Raw genomic sequence first — 13,205 nt, 5'->3', positions numbered from 1 at the left:
CAAAGTTGTATAACAATAAAATGTGAAAATCTTTAAAGGAGGGTGAATACTTTTTATACTTTATGTTTACCCGACCCAGAGGGAGAAAGAGAGAGTGTATGAGTGAGTGTGTGTGTGTAGGTAAGTATATTTGCAGTTGGGCATCAGGGTCAGGGTCACCCGCCTCTTGGCTCCAGCATTGACTTTGTCTCATTGTGTTAATACTGCTCAAATGTATCAAAGAGTTGAATGCCTTTGCTTTATCTATCCATTCATCATCTGAGGCAATTAATTTTGCATATACATAAGCACATTGAAATTCACAGATTTTTTTAAAGAAAGGAAATCTTTTTCACATGACAAAAAAGCAACAAATGTCATCAGTCCCCATAATTAAAAAAAATTAGGGGAATATATCACTTAAAATCATTCATTTTGCATGACATGGTGGCTCAGTGGTTAGCAATGCTGTTCATACAATTCCAGAAGCCTGGTTTTGAATTCTGGTTTGATTTCTCTCTCTGTTGGGTTGACTTGTTCTTCATGTTTCTACATGATACTCTGGTTTTCTTTCAACATTTCCAGTGCCTATCAGGATAACTGCTAGATTAAACTGGCCTAGTGTAAATGTTTGTGTGAATGTGAATGTGCTCAGTGATGGTATATTATGTCTTTGTGCATCCCATGAATCAGGCAGTGCACTGGGCTGCAAATGAAAACTTCACTGGCAGCATTTGTCAAGCAATACACCGTCATCATGGCTTTGGAATTAAGAGTGTCAGTGTGCTCAATTTTCAATATGCTAAAATAGCTTCTGGCTATGGATCTGTTAATAACAAATCCTCATCAGCTATTGCATTATTTAACTCGAGATCTTTTAATGGCAAAGCATTGATGCTATCAGAATTCATTACAGATTTCAACCTTGATGTAATATGCTTAACAGAAACCTATCAAAAACTGAAATACTTTAAGTCTCTCAAGGAGGTGCCACCTTCCAAATAATTTACTTCTCAGAGGCATGCAGCTCAAGAAAAGGTTGAGGGGTTGTAGTAATTGCTAGATCGGAGTTAAACATCAAAAAAATCCTGATTTACTATCCATTGTCTTTCAAGTGCCTGGCCCTTAAACTAATAATGAAATTTGGTCCTGTCTTACTTGTTGTTCCCTAACGGCTCCCAAAATACAATGGGTCTTTCTTATCTGATCTGCCTGAATTCTTAATCCACTTAAATTCCCTTTCCCAGGCGGTCATTCTTCTTGGCGATTTCAACATTCATATTGACATTCATACATGTAAATTGAGAAATGAATTCCTGTCCTTGCTGGACTGTTTTGATGTGGTGCACTATGTTGATTTTCCTACCCACTCTGATATTTATGTATTAGACCTGACCTACACATCTGGATTATCTATTTGCAACCTTTATAACAGTGATTTGGGAGACTCTGACCATAAAGCAGTACCTTTGATTGTCTCATTAACTCTTCCTCCTCTTACCTCTAAACGTCAAATTTCTTTCAGAAATTTTGAAAATATCTTGCAAATATCTATTTGTAAGATGTGGCTGACTACTTGTGTATTGGACCCCATCTCCACCACCCCTTTTAAACCCTGCCTTCATACCATAATCCCGACTATTACAACAATAATAAATATGTTCCTTGACACCGACTTTGTTGCAGTCACTTTTAAAATCGCTTCTGTAACCCCAATGTTAAAAAAGTCTGGTCTTGATTCTGATAATCTTAACAATTTTTGGCCTATGTCTCACTTACCTTTTCTGTCAAAAGTTCTTCAGCATGTTGTAGCCCCCCCAACTCACCAATTACTGAACTTCTAATAATTTGATGGAATCCTTTCAGTTCGGTTTCAGAGCACAGCACAGCTGTAAAACTGCTGTGCTTCGGGTAACCAATGATTTGCTGGCAGCAGACTCTGGACAAACCAGCATTTTAATTATGCTAGACCTCAGTGCAGCATTTGACACTGTCAGACATGACATTGTACTGTGCAGAATGGAGAACATTCTGGGTATCTCTGGCACTGCCCTGCAGTAGTTTAAGTCCTATCTGACTGATAGGCAAGAGTTTGTTAGTCTTGGAAACAGCAGATCCAGCTCAGCGCCAGACATATAAGGAGGTCCTCCTCAGAGCTCTGACCTTGTCCATCTCCTCTTCTGTTTCTATATGCTTCCCCTTGGCTATATCATTCATAGCTATGAAGTGGGTTATCATTTTTATGCAGATGATACTCAACTCTATGTCAATATTAAAAACAAAACTTCATTAGAGCTTCCTCAGCGCACAACTTGACTTAGTGAAATTAATACCTGGATGGAGGATAACTCTTTAAAATGAAATTGCAACAAAACTGAACTCCTGCAAATTGGCATTAAAACGCAACACAAGAAAATGAGCTCCTTCTCAGTCATTCTTGATGGTGAGCTCATCAGACCTTCTTCTAATGCAAGGAATCTTGGTGACATCTTTGATGCTTGCCTTTTTTACTCCACCCACATAAACCACCTTAAGAAACTTTCTTACTTTCATCTCAATAACATATCCCGTGTTCGCTCATTCCTCTCCATTTCTAATGCTGAGAAACTTGTCCATGCTTTTATCACAACCCACATCGATTACTGTAACTTTCTACTGGCAGGTGTGGTAATGCGCGGCCCTCGCATTACCAAATTTAAATTGAAGAGGCCTTGAAAGTGAAGCAGCAGCATTTATATGGCTATAAGGAAGTGCGCTTACCGTTGGTGTGTTGAGGGCGCTGTTGCAGGAACGCGGGGCCGTCTAGCGGGTGAGTGCTGTGAGGTGCGGTGTGTCTGGACACACGTGGAGCCGGTATAATGGCCAGTACGGGCTTAACCACACGTGTTCATTTTTACACGCCGGTGTCCTCGCAGCCTGCCCAGTGCAGGCGGTTTAAAGTGCGGCGCCTCAAAGAGAAAGCCGGCATTTGATTGAGTCAGAGATGGGGATCCCATAATGTTAAAAAAATGATTTTACTTACTGGTGAGTCAGCAACGGGCGTGCTTGAGCTCAGCATAGCCGTTGTCTGTACTGGAGAGTTTATACACGCACATGACCGACAGGGGTTCGGTTTTAAATACATAGTTGCCCGGGGCGTGTTGCGGAGCGTGGCGTGAATGCGCTACCGTCTACCAGGATTGGTGCATGAGGTAGACGTGTTGGCAGATTGGCTGGACAATCTTGCCGGTTATATTTAAAGAGTTACCGGCCAACAGGGGTCGTCAGTGGACCTAAGAGGTATGAGTAAGCACTGCTGAGCTATTTGGAGGAGCAGTTGTAAGGTATATATACTTATTTGGTGCTGGGATAGTTTTTGATTTTGGGTTTGGTGCAATTGTTGTTTTTGTATATATACACACTTGTTTTTGTGCATTTTTCTTTCCTGCTGGAGGAACGTCTTGAGCCAGGGATAAAAGAAGACAACCTTCATTATTGGAGTGTGTGTGTAGTTTTCTATGAGTGCACTGTTTTTGTAAATACACCATATTTTTCCTTTTTATTTATTTTTATTTATTTCGGAAGAAGTGTCAGTGTTGAAGGACTGTGTCTTAAAGCCCACCTGACACTACTGCATTTTGTTTGTACAGCAATTGTAAATAAACATGCACCATTCACCCTTCAATTTTGTCTGTGTCTCATCTCTCCACTGATCCTGTTCAGTTCATGAACTATCAGATGTCCAGAGTGTAGGCTGGGGCCACTTCCCACTACACAGGATATCACAGCAGGTGCCACTTCTAACCTTTTATGACTGCTCCAGTTGATTCAAAACCCTGTTTCAAGAGTCCATCTGACTGAAAATAGTGTGACTCAAAGCACCTACACCTGAACACCAGCAAAACCAAGGAGCTGGTGGTGGATTTTAGGAGGACCAGGCCCCTCATGGACCCCATGATCATCGGAGGTGACTGTGTGCAGAGGGTGCAGACCTATAAATATCTGGGAGTACAGCTGGATGATAAATTGGACTGGACTGCCAATACTGATGCTCTGTATAGGAGAGGACAGAGCCGACTGTACTTCCTGCAATAAGATGCTGCAGATGTTCTATCAGACGGTTGTGGCGAGCGCCCTCTTCTACGCGGTGGTGTGCTGTGGAGGCAGTATAAAGAAGAGGGATGCCTCGCACCTGGACAAACTGGCGAGGAAGGCAGTCTTTATTGTAGGCACGGAGCTGGACAGTTTGACATCTGTGGCAGAGTGATGGGCACTGAGCAGGCTACTGTCAATAATGGAGAATCCACTGCATCCACTAAACAGTATCATCTCCAGACAGAGGAGCAGCTTCAGCGACAGACTGCTGTCACTGTACTGCTCCACTGACAGACTGAGGAGATCGTTCCTCCCCCACATTATGTGACTCTTCAATTCCACCCAGGGCAGGGGGGTAAATGTTAACATTATTCAAAGCTATTGTCTGTCTGTATACCTGCTTTGTTATCACTCTTTAATTTAATATTTTCTTTATCAGTATGCTGCTGCTATGTGAGTATGTGAATTTCCCCTTGGGATTAATAAAGTATCTATCTATCTATCTATCTATCTATCTATCTATCTATCTATCTATCTATCTATCTATCTATCTATCTATCTATCTATCTATCTATCTATCTATCTATCTATCTAAACCAGCAACATTGTGTGCATAACACTCATCCTCCTTCACTGACTTCCTGTGTCTTACAGTATTAAATTTAAAATTCTATTATTAACCTACAATGCCTTAAAAGGCCTTGTATCAGACTACATCTGCGACCTTCTTCATCGCTATGCTCCTGTTCGCCCAGTAATGTCTTTTGATTCTGGCAATCAGGTTGTCCCTCACACTAACCTGCACTCTATAGGTGACATGGCCTTCAGCTGCATAGCACAGAGACTTTGGAATGACCTCCCGAAATTAATTAAATCAACTGACTCGATTCATTCTTTCAAAACAACTTAAAACTCATCTGTTCAGGAAGGCTTTTAACTTAACTAACATTCTGCCCTTTCCTTCTGTTTACCCCTCTGTCCACTTGTGGTATAATGACAGGTCACGGCTGGGAAATTAGGAGCCCATTTTAAATAAGTAATTGAACAGCAGGCTCAATCTCCGTGGGTGTGCATGCCGTGCAGCCACGGGAGATCGATGAGGTAATTGAGGCAGGTTGTACCTGCATGTGAGGGTGAGGTCTGTCTTAGTTGCTTCAATGGCTTTCTATGGGGTGTGATTGAGGCACTATGCTCACAGAGGCATATAAGGGAGAGCCGGCACAAGAAAAGAAAAAAGAAGAATGGAGATAAAAGTAAATAGACTGGCTACTGAGTGAAAGACAATTGAAGGAGAGACGGAGGTTAAATGGAAGAGACAGAGTGCGAGCGAGTGAGAGCACCTATGCTGCAGGGAGCGAGAAGCAGGTGGTCGGAAGTGAGCTTCAGGGCTGAGGGAGCCTGATGCTGAAGAAAAGGTGATCCTATTGAACAATTGCTGAGGAGTAGGAGTGGCCCAACATGCAGTGTCTCACGCATGCCCCTAGGGCTAGGCGGCGGAGGATGTGCGTGGATCAGTGTGGCACCTCAGGATTGCTGAAGGCTGGGCAATGAGGACCTGAGCTAGGATGTGAAGGTTGACTGCACCTGTCAGTGGGTGTCTCCCTCCTTCTGCAAAGTCAGAACAGGATAAGGGGAGGAGGTAGCAGGTTTAGAAAGGCAGTATTTGGGGCTCAAAGTTTTGTGGATTGTTTCTGGCTTTTAACCTTTGATTTTAATGGATATTTATTGGAACTCTTTTTAACCTCCACTTTACATGGTTTTAATGGGTTACTTATTTATTGACTTGATGCACTGTACTTTTGGGTTGATTTTAATAAAAGCATGTGTCACTGTCACACCTACCCCTTGCTTTGTGTGTTGTGTGCTCATCTGCTGGCTCATCCCTCAGGTATGTTATATTGACAATGGAGGCTTCCAGAGGCTCCTGGTTTGCAAATGGTAGCTTAGAGTTGACTTGCACCATCACACCAGATACTCAGCATAATTTATATGTGTGTTATATAACAAATTATGTTATTTGTTTCAGGCATTTCTTTTAGTATAGTTACTAAAACTAATAACTAATAACTGTTTTTTTATTCTGTTTAATGTTTTGTATATCCTATATTTATCTGTTTAGTGTTCTATGTAGAAAATATTAGTATTCAATGTTCCATGCTAATAAGTGCCTTGTGCCTGGGACAGGTTCTATATAAATGCATTATTGTTATTATTATTATTTATTAAAAGAGTTTGTTGTGGGCCCACCTTCACTGTCTTATGTAATTCTTGCCTAGTGGCAAAGCAGTGTGCTGTCACAATGCATGACACACAATGACAGTCCCAATCTTTCAGTTTTGGCAGTGATCTTGTGGCCTGGAACCCCTACAGATTTTATTTTTTTCTCCAGCTTTCTGGAGTTTTTTTTTTGTTTTTTCTGTCCACCCTGGCCATCGGACCTTACTCCTTTCTATGTTTACTAATGTTGCCTTATTTTAATTTCTTATTTTGTCTTTTTATTTTTCTTTTCTTCATTATGTAAAGCACTTTGAGCTACTTTTTGTATGAAAATGTGCTATATAAATAAATGTTGTTGTTGTTGTTGTATTACCAGTTGACTGTGATGTTTGCTACCATTGGAAAACCTTTTGGACAGTATGCTTTGACATACTCACAAAATCATCAACTTCTTTTGGCACAGCCGAATACAATAGCCCCTTTTTGCCAATCATTTACATCTGTCAAGCAACACATTCATCACAGAGAGAACCAAGCACATGTGGCATACCAGTATTCTGTCTATGAAACAACAGCACACAATACAGCTATTCATAGGACCGTAGTCATACTGGGGTGCCCTCTGTTGGTGTCTGAAGTATGCATCATTACTTATGTATTACAGATGATGAATAATTTATTCTCCGGTAAGCTTTTTTGCTGATGGAGGTTAATCAGTTTTATTCATTGAGCCAGAAGTGAAAAGAGTGACTGGCAAAAAACAGGAAGTGGCTGTATGTTTTTTTTTTCAATTTTAAAATTTTCTGTTATGCTAACTTTTACATAATGGGTATAAAATGTGACAAAATAAGAACACAAAACAACAGGGCAAGAGTTGCAGAGATCCCCGTATACTGGTTGAAGGATCCAATGCTTTAAATCAGCGTCACCATAATGAAAGTTAAACATTTGACAAAATAGAATGGTTTCTCTGAGCTTTTATGGATATGTGGCAGGAAATACAACTGATAGGGAGGAAATTAAATCAAAAGGCGGATGTGATGTTGATTGAAGGAGCCAGGAATTACGTCACAATCAGGGGACGGAAAATGAAGTCATCACGATGAGACCAGAAGTGAGGTAATTCAGGGAAGCCTGAACAGAAATCCTCTGTAGTGAGTGGAATGGACATGCATACATGGGCGTTACGTCAGGTAAGGCCGTTTTAGTCTTCTGTCTTTCAGTTGAGGAAGAGAAAAAAGGCATTAATGCTTCGTTCCAGTCCCCTACCTTCCATTCTTTCGCACCCTGTCGAGCCCTTTGGTTGTCCCATATTTGCAGGTGTGTGACAACAGGTAACAAAGCAAACAACTATATGTGCTTATTTTTGTTTATTATTATAATAAAATAATAACACCCATTTGCTAATTTATTTTTGAGTTTTGATCTCATCAGAAATGTACTAATTACCCAGGAGGTTCATATGAGCATAAGCACTTTCCCCAAAGTTGCATATTTTTCCACTGACATGTTAATTTCAATTTAACTGTTAGATACCCTTTAGTAGTTAAAATAACTCAGGTATATTACAATTAATATTAATAAAACTAAGTGGCAAGGCTTGGCAGAGCATATGAAGAAAATCAAGCATTAGAGGATTTCCATTATTACCAGGAGTCTACATTAAATAATGTTGGTTATATTACATCAATATACTTTTATGTTTTATTAGTGTATTGTTGTTTCCTATTTTTTTAAAGTTGAATTTACGAGGGAGGAACACAATTTTGCCCATGATGAATTTGTGCCGATACACCTGATACAGATTGTAGCAGTTCTAATTAAACAGAACATCAAATGGCTCACTAGCTAAACAATTTTATGCTAGATAGAATAATAAGTTAGGAGACCTAGGATAAAGAAAGCTAACTGGTATTATTTGTCATGTGAGTGCAGACATAAATTGTCCCACCGCAAAGCTGGAATCAATGCCAGAAAGCATACCTTATTCCAATCAGGGTTGACACCAAAGACGCATAGGACACACAGAGCAGTAGAACATATTTAATTCCAGTGTTATATGGTGGGATCAACAAAGCAAAATATTCCTTCATACCCAGCAGGTTCTAATAAAGATTCAATAAAGAGTGTTATGTATGGAGCTGCTTGGCTACAGAAGAATGAATCTATGTTTTATTTTTAATTAATCTAGTTACAAACTTCCACTCAATTAAATCTTCAAATAAGCAATTAATACAAGAGTGGGGCAGAGGTTCAAATCCCTAACAGAGTTTGCTGATTGACCTGTTGCACTTTCACTTTTAAACTAGCACATCAGCTGATTATCCTTTGAAAGTAAATTCTTAATTTAGAAAACTGTAAAAGTCAGTTTAAGAACAGATAACAAAGCAGAGGTTTCTCAGGAGGCTTGAAATGTTTTAATGATAAACAAAAGATTTTTTTTATTCAGAAAAAGAATTTAAGCTTAGCTTATTTGATTCAAGCTGCTTTTTCCATACCCAGATTTCTTGATCTATTATCTTGTTCTCTAAAATCAATAATCCCTAAATTAATTAATGTTACCAATTTAACTGTAAGGGTTATTAAAAAGTGAATATATAGTATTTTAAGTTTTTGGTCTCTGTGTCTATCAGTTTTACAAAATATTTTAAATAATTCATCTTATGTTATTCACAGCCTATTGAAGATGGAAAATTCCTGGTGTCCCACAAATACATCTATCACTATGATGGAAAAGTCATCATTCCATAATTTTTCCATCAATTTAATGCACTTGCTTAATTCATTTTGATGGCTGCAGGGAGCCTGATGGTACCCCATCAGCAATGATTAAGTCAATAATGATTTTACTATTGCCATTAGCAGTAAGAATTTTCATTGAAGTCATTGACCTAGTCTTACCCAGCTCTCAGTTGAGCTGGTGTGCACAAGGTTAAAAGTGATAAACAAACTGGCTCAGACAAGGCAGGAGCAGAGAACTGAAAACATCCTGACTTCAGGATCCCATTTATCAGTAGCTTAACCACATACTCCTGTAATTAACTAACTGTGTATTCAAAAGCTGTAATTTAGTCACTGCCTTCATTTTACTGCATGGCTCCATGCATGTTAATAAAGGCTTCTCCCCCATTATGAAATGGCTCTGTGACTTTATCTTTGACAGCTTAGCTCTATGAGATGGATCCCGCCTTTCCAATGGTACTAGATAAGGAAAGACAGTATTTTCTGTGAATTTTATGTAGGATCTTAACAACCTTTATGAGCTTTTCCAGGATGTGTAATTGCCTGTCTCTTTTCAGCTGTGCTAGACTCCCCACTGGGATATATTATATATATATATATATATATATTATATATACAGTATATATATATATGTGCTTTTATTCCAAATCATCTGGAATTCCTGAGAATCGCAATAGAAAAGAAGGGGATTGAAAAAGAGAAAGTAATGCAGGGCAGGTGGTTAGTAGATAGTCAATAAGTGGGGAAGTGGAAAAAATGCATAAGTTAGAAAAGGACTTTGATATTTGCAAAGCATGTAGCATAATGGTAGATAAGTTAATTAAGTTGATGGTAACATCTTGGGTAGAAAAGAAAGCAATTTAGGGATAGCAACCATGTGTCAATACAAATCCCATGGATTTAGATGACAAGAGACTTCCACAGCCTACTTCAATGGTAAGATAATGGATTAAATGAAGAAAATTCTTGCAATGGGGGCAAGGAAGCCTGCCCAAGTGACAGTTAAGCTCTGGATGAAGAGAAGGAATTAAGATATCCTCGAGAATAGTTAAAGTCTCCTGGGAGTCATAGGCTGATGCAAGGCTTAAAAGTAATAAAAGAAAAGGAAAGCTGTGTACAGAGAATGTAAAAAGGACAATAAATTGAAGGCTATCATCCCCTTTCAGGAAGTTCCAGACTAGCGTAAGTTGGAGGATGGCTCTTATGAGCCCTTGTCTACTTTAGTATTTAAGATTAAAAAAGAAAGTTCACACTTATAGATAACCCTAGAGGAGTACAAGTCCATTATAAGTGCACATTTATGCACACATCTACGCTCACTCATGTTGTTTGAGCTACTGTTCATTTCCATAAATTATTAGCCGCTTCTTGAAACAGAAACAATTACAAACAAAAACTGTTTAATTAGAAATACATACACTATCTGTTTAAACCAAAAATAAAAGCAGCCACAATGTATATGTCAAAACTAAATATGTACTCGACAAATATCTTAAAAATTACTTGAATTGCATTAGAATGAGAAACATCTCATCCTCAGGTGGCTAATCAGGGGATTGCATTTTCTGTTCCATCACAATTTTCTATCCAAGTCATGCACCTCTATTTCAAAGGAAAAAGAAAGTCTTTACAAGGGGACAATGGTGCCATTACAGGATAGTCCCCTCTCTAGTTACAGAAATGATCTGCAAGTAAACCTTAACAATTTTCTTAAAAGTATGAATGAAAATGGGAGGAAGAACCACATACATAAGCAAATGATAAGTGGAGTGCATAGTGATCTTCCTTGGTATTCAACTGTATTATATTATAAATATGCATGTATAAGATTAAATCCTTTCAACCTTGTATTTCAAGGCTCCCAGTATCTCTGGTGTCATTTTCCGCAGGCAGAGGTAACAGTTTTGCAGCATACACAGCAGTGGCATCTTGTGCTACAGCAGGATATTTAGAACAGAAATAGAACAGAACAGGGTAATGATTGTCATGATTGTATTTTGTGCAAATGACTAACAAATAGAGCTGCAATATGAACAGCTAATCAGCAGCTCTAATCAGTGTATGCTAGATCTTGAGCCTGGATTTAAATATTGAGACTTATGAGGCATCTCTCACAAGAGCGGGCACATCATTCCACAGTTTTGGGGTTCTTTAGCTAAAAGCTCAACCTTGCAATATTGTTTAATTAATTTTCAGCAGGCCAGCAGTATAACACAGTTAGATATATAGTTTATATATGGTATTGACAAGCTGTGCTACCCATCTAAGACAGGTTGAAACCTAAGTAATCAACCTAGATCTCTGCTTTAACATTTTCAGTACACCATGCAATGCATATGTCTCTGTTATATGTCATTTAGTATGGGATTCATATATGCAGTGTTAATGATGTGCTCTTTTTTGGAATGAGAAATGAAATGCATTTCATTACTAAAAATGTTTGTGATGCACCATCTTTTGGAATGACAGAGACATAGCAACTGGATGGGCACATAGACACTTATCCTTTTATTAAGGTGGATAAGTACAAAGTAGTAACTAGACCCTTGTTCATTTAAAGTTATGTTTATAAGAAGAATAATTTTAAAATCAGACCTAAATTTAACTGGAAGCCAGTGTGATAACTTAAGAAAAGGAGTGGTTGTAGTTTCTAATTCGAGTACTGAGGCTTTCATCACCATTTTGTATTAAAGTAATTAAAAGCAAAATGGTTTCAATAGCCTGTGAATAACACACTTCTGAATGATATTCTTCAACTTAGTCAATTTTACTAGAAAAAATTAACTTAATTGTCTGTAGCCTCCATGCTTATTAAATGCCCTCTATTATTTTTACTTTCTCGTATACAAACTATATGAAAAGTATTGTAATCATCCAAAAATGTAATGGCAAGATTTTCATGAATCTCGACATTTTAGACCTCTCTGACTTTCTTGTATACAATCCTCCAAAAATTCCACTTCGAAACTTTGATGAATCTCGACGATTTAGACCTCCCTGAGTCCGAAAATACCATTTTTGGAATCATGTGTGTGTGTGTGTGTATGTAAACACAATAATTTGAGTACGCTTTCACTTAGGTCAGTCAAATTTTGCATACAAGTATTAGGTACAAAACATAGAACTTTTGGGCTATTTCTGCTAACTGGAAGTAGTACTTTACCTTTTATACTTCTTTCTTCTTGTTTACCTGGGAAGACCAGCCTTTGAACACTATGCCCTTTTCCACCCAGGCCAAGTAGAAGTTTTGAAGGTTTGCTGTTGTTGGAAGGGTGTCATACATTGATTGGAGCTGGAAAGAAATGTGAAGATGTTCGAGTCTCCAAAGTCCAGGCTATATGAGACCTTCCTCTTTGGTAGGTTCCACTTTGTCCAAACTCTTTTTAATCCTGATTCCACAGCTCTGAACCTTTACGTATCCTCCTCCAGGGTTCCGACCTTTGCTAGGACTATATAGCTCCTCAGTTAGCTCTGTTTTACTCAATTGCTAAAAATGTGTGGTAACAATTCCTTTTCCCCCTGTGTATGTATTCATAATGGTATACTTCAATTTAGTCCATTTTAATAGAAAAAAATACCTGTCTGTAGCCTCTGTGCTTATTAAATGTCTTCATTATCCTATATTTTGTAATAGGAAAAAAGCAGGTTGTAGGCAGAGTTGTATGGTTTGTGTTAAGAAATAGACTGTCGTCAAAATACTACTTAAATTACATGCTGATTCAATAAAACTAATGTTTAGGTTTATTGAGTTAAAAAGTGACAGGCCCGTTTTGTTTAGTATTCTGTTCCCAGCAATTAAGAACATTTTTGTTTTTCCTGTATTCTGTCAGGTTCACACTGGGACTCCTTCCCTAACTTTTGTTTTGTTTTATTTTAAATGTGTTTTCCCCATTTTTTTGTTATTTTTAATAGCTTTTATTTGAATTTATTGCCTTTTAAGAATATGTTTATTTTTAAGTAATTTATCTGTCTTTTATTTAATTACCTGTTATAGTTACATATAGTATACATATTTGTATATTGTCTAATTGCATTTAGATTTTTTTTATCTGCATCTTTAGTTGTAGAGCCCACAGTTGTGGAGTTGTGGCTGCCTTATTTAAGGCGTCCCAGTCTAATTGCTGATATATTGAGTATCACCTCTTTGGTTTTGGAAAGCATTGGAGTTTCTCTTTTTTTGTCTCTCTTTGCTC

At 38.2% G+C, this 13,205-nt stretch overlaps 1 long non-coding RNA gene across 1 annotated transcript in view; it reads right to left on the bottom strand.

Moving 5' to 3' along the window:
- LOC114651353 (uncharacterized) overlaps positions 1–3,242 on the bottom strand; it is a 32,131-nt gene extending 28,889 nt beyond the window's left edge. The window contains exon 1 of the long non-coding RNA XR_003716118.2: positions 3,002–3,242. This is a non-coding gene — a long non-coding RNA (uncharacterized LOC114651353). The remainder of the gene's footprint in view (positions 1–3,001) is intronic.
- Between the last annotated feature and the right edge of the window lie 9,963 nt (positions 3,243–13,205).

Source organism: Erpetoichthys calabaricus, chromosome 4 (genome assembly GCF_900747795.2).
Source record: "Erpetoichthys calabaricus chromosome 4, fErpCal1.3, whole genome shotgun sequence".
Taxonomy (NCBI): domain Eukaryota; kingdom Metazoa; phylum Chordata; class Cladistia; order Polypteriformes; family Polypteridae; genus Erpetoichthys; species Erpetoichthys calabaricus.
The sequence above is the reverse complement of the archived record's forward strand: the minus strand, read 5'-3'. Positions and strand labels throughout refer to the sequence as shown.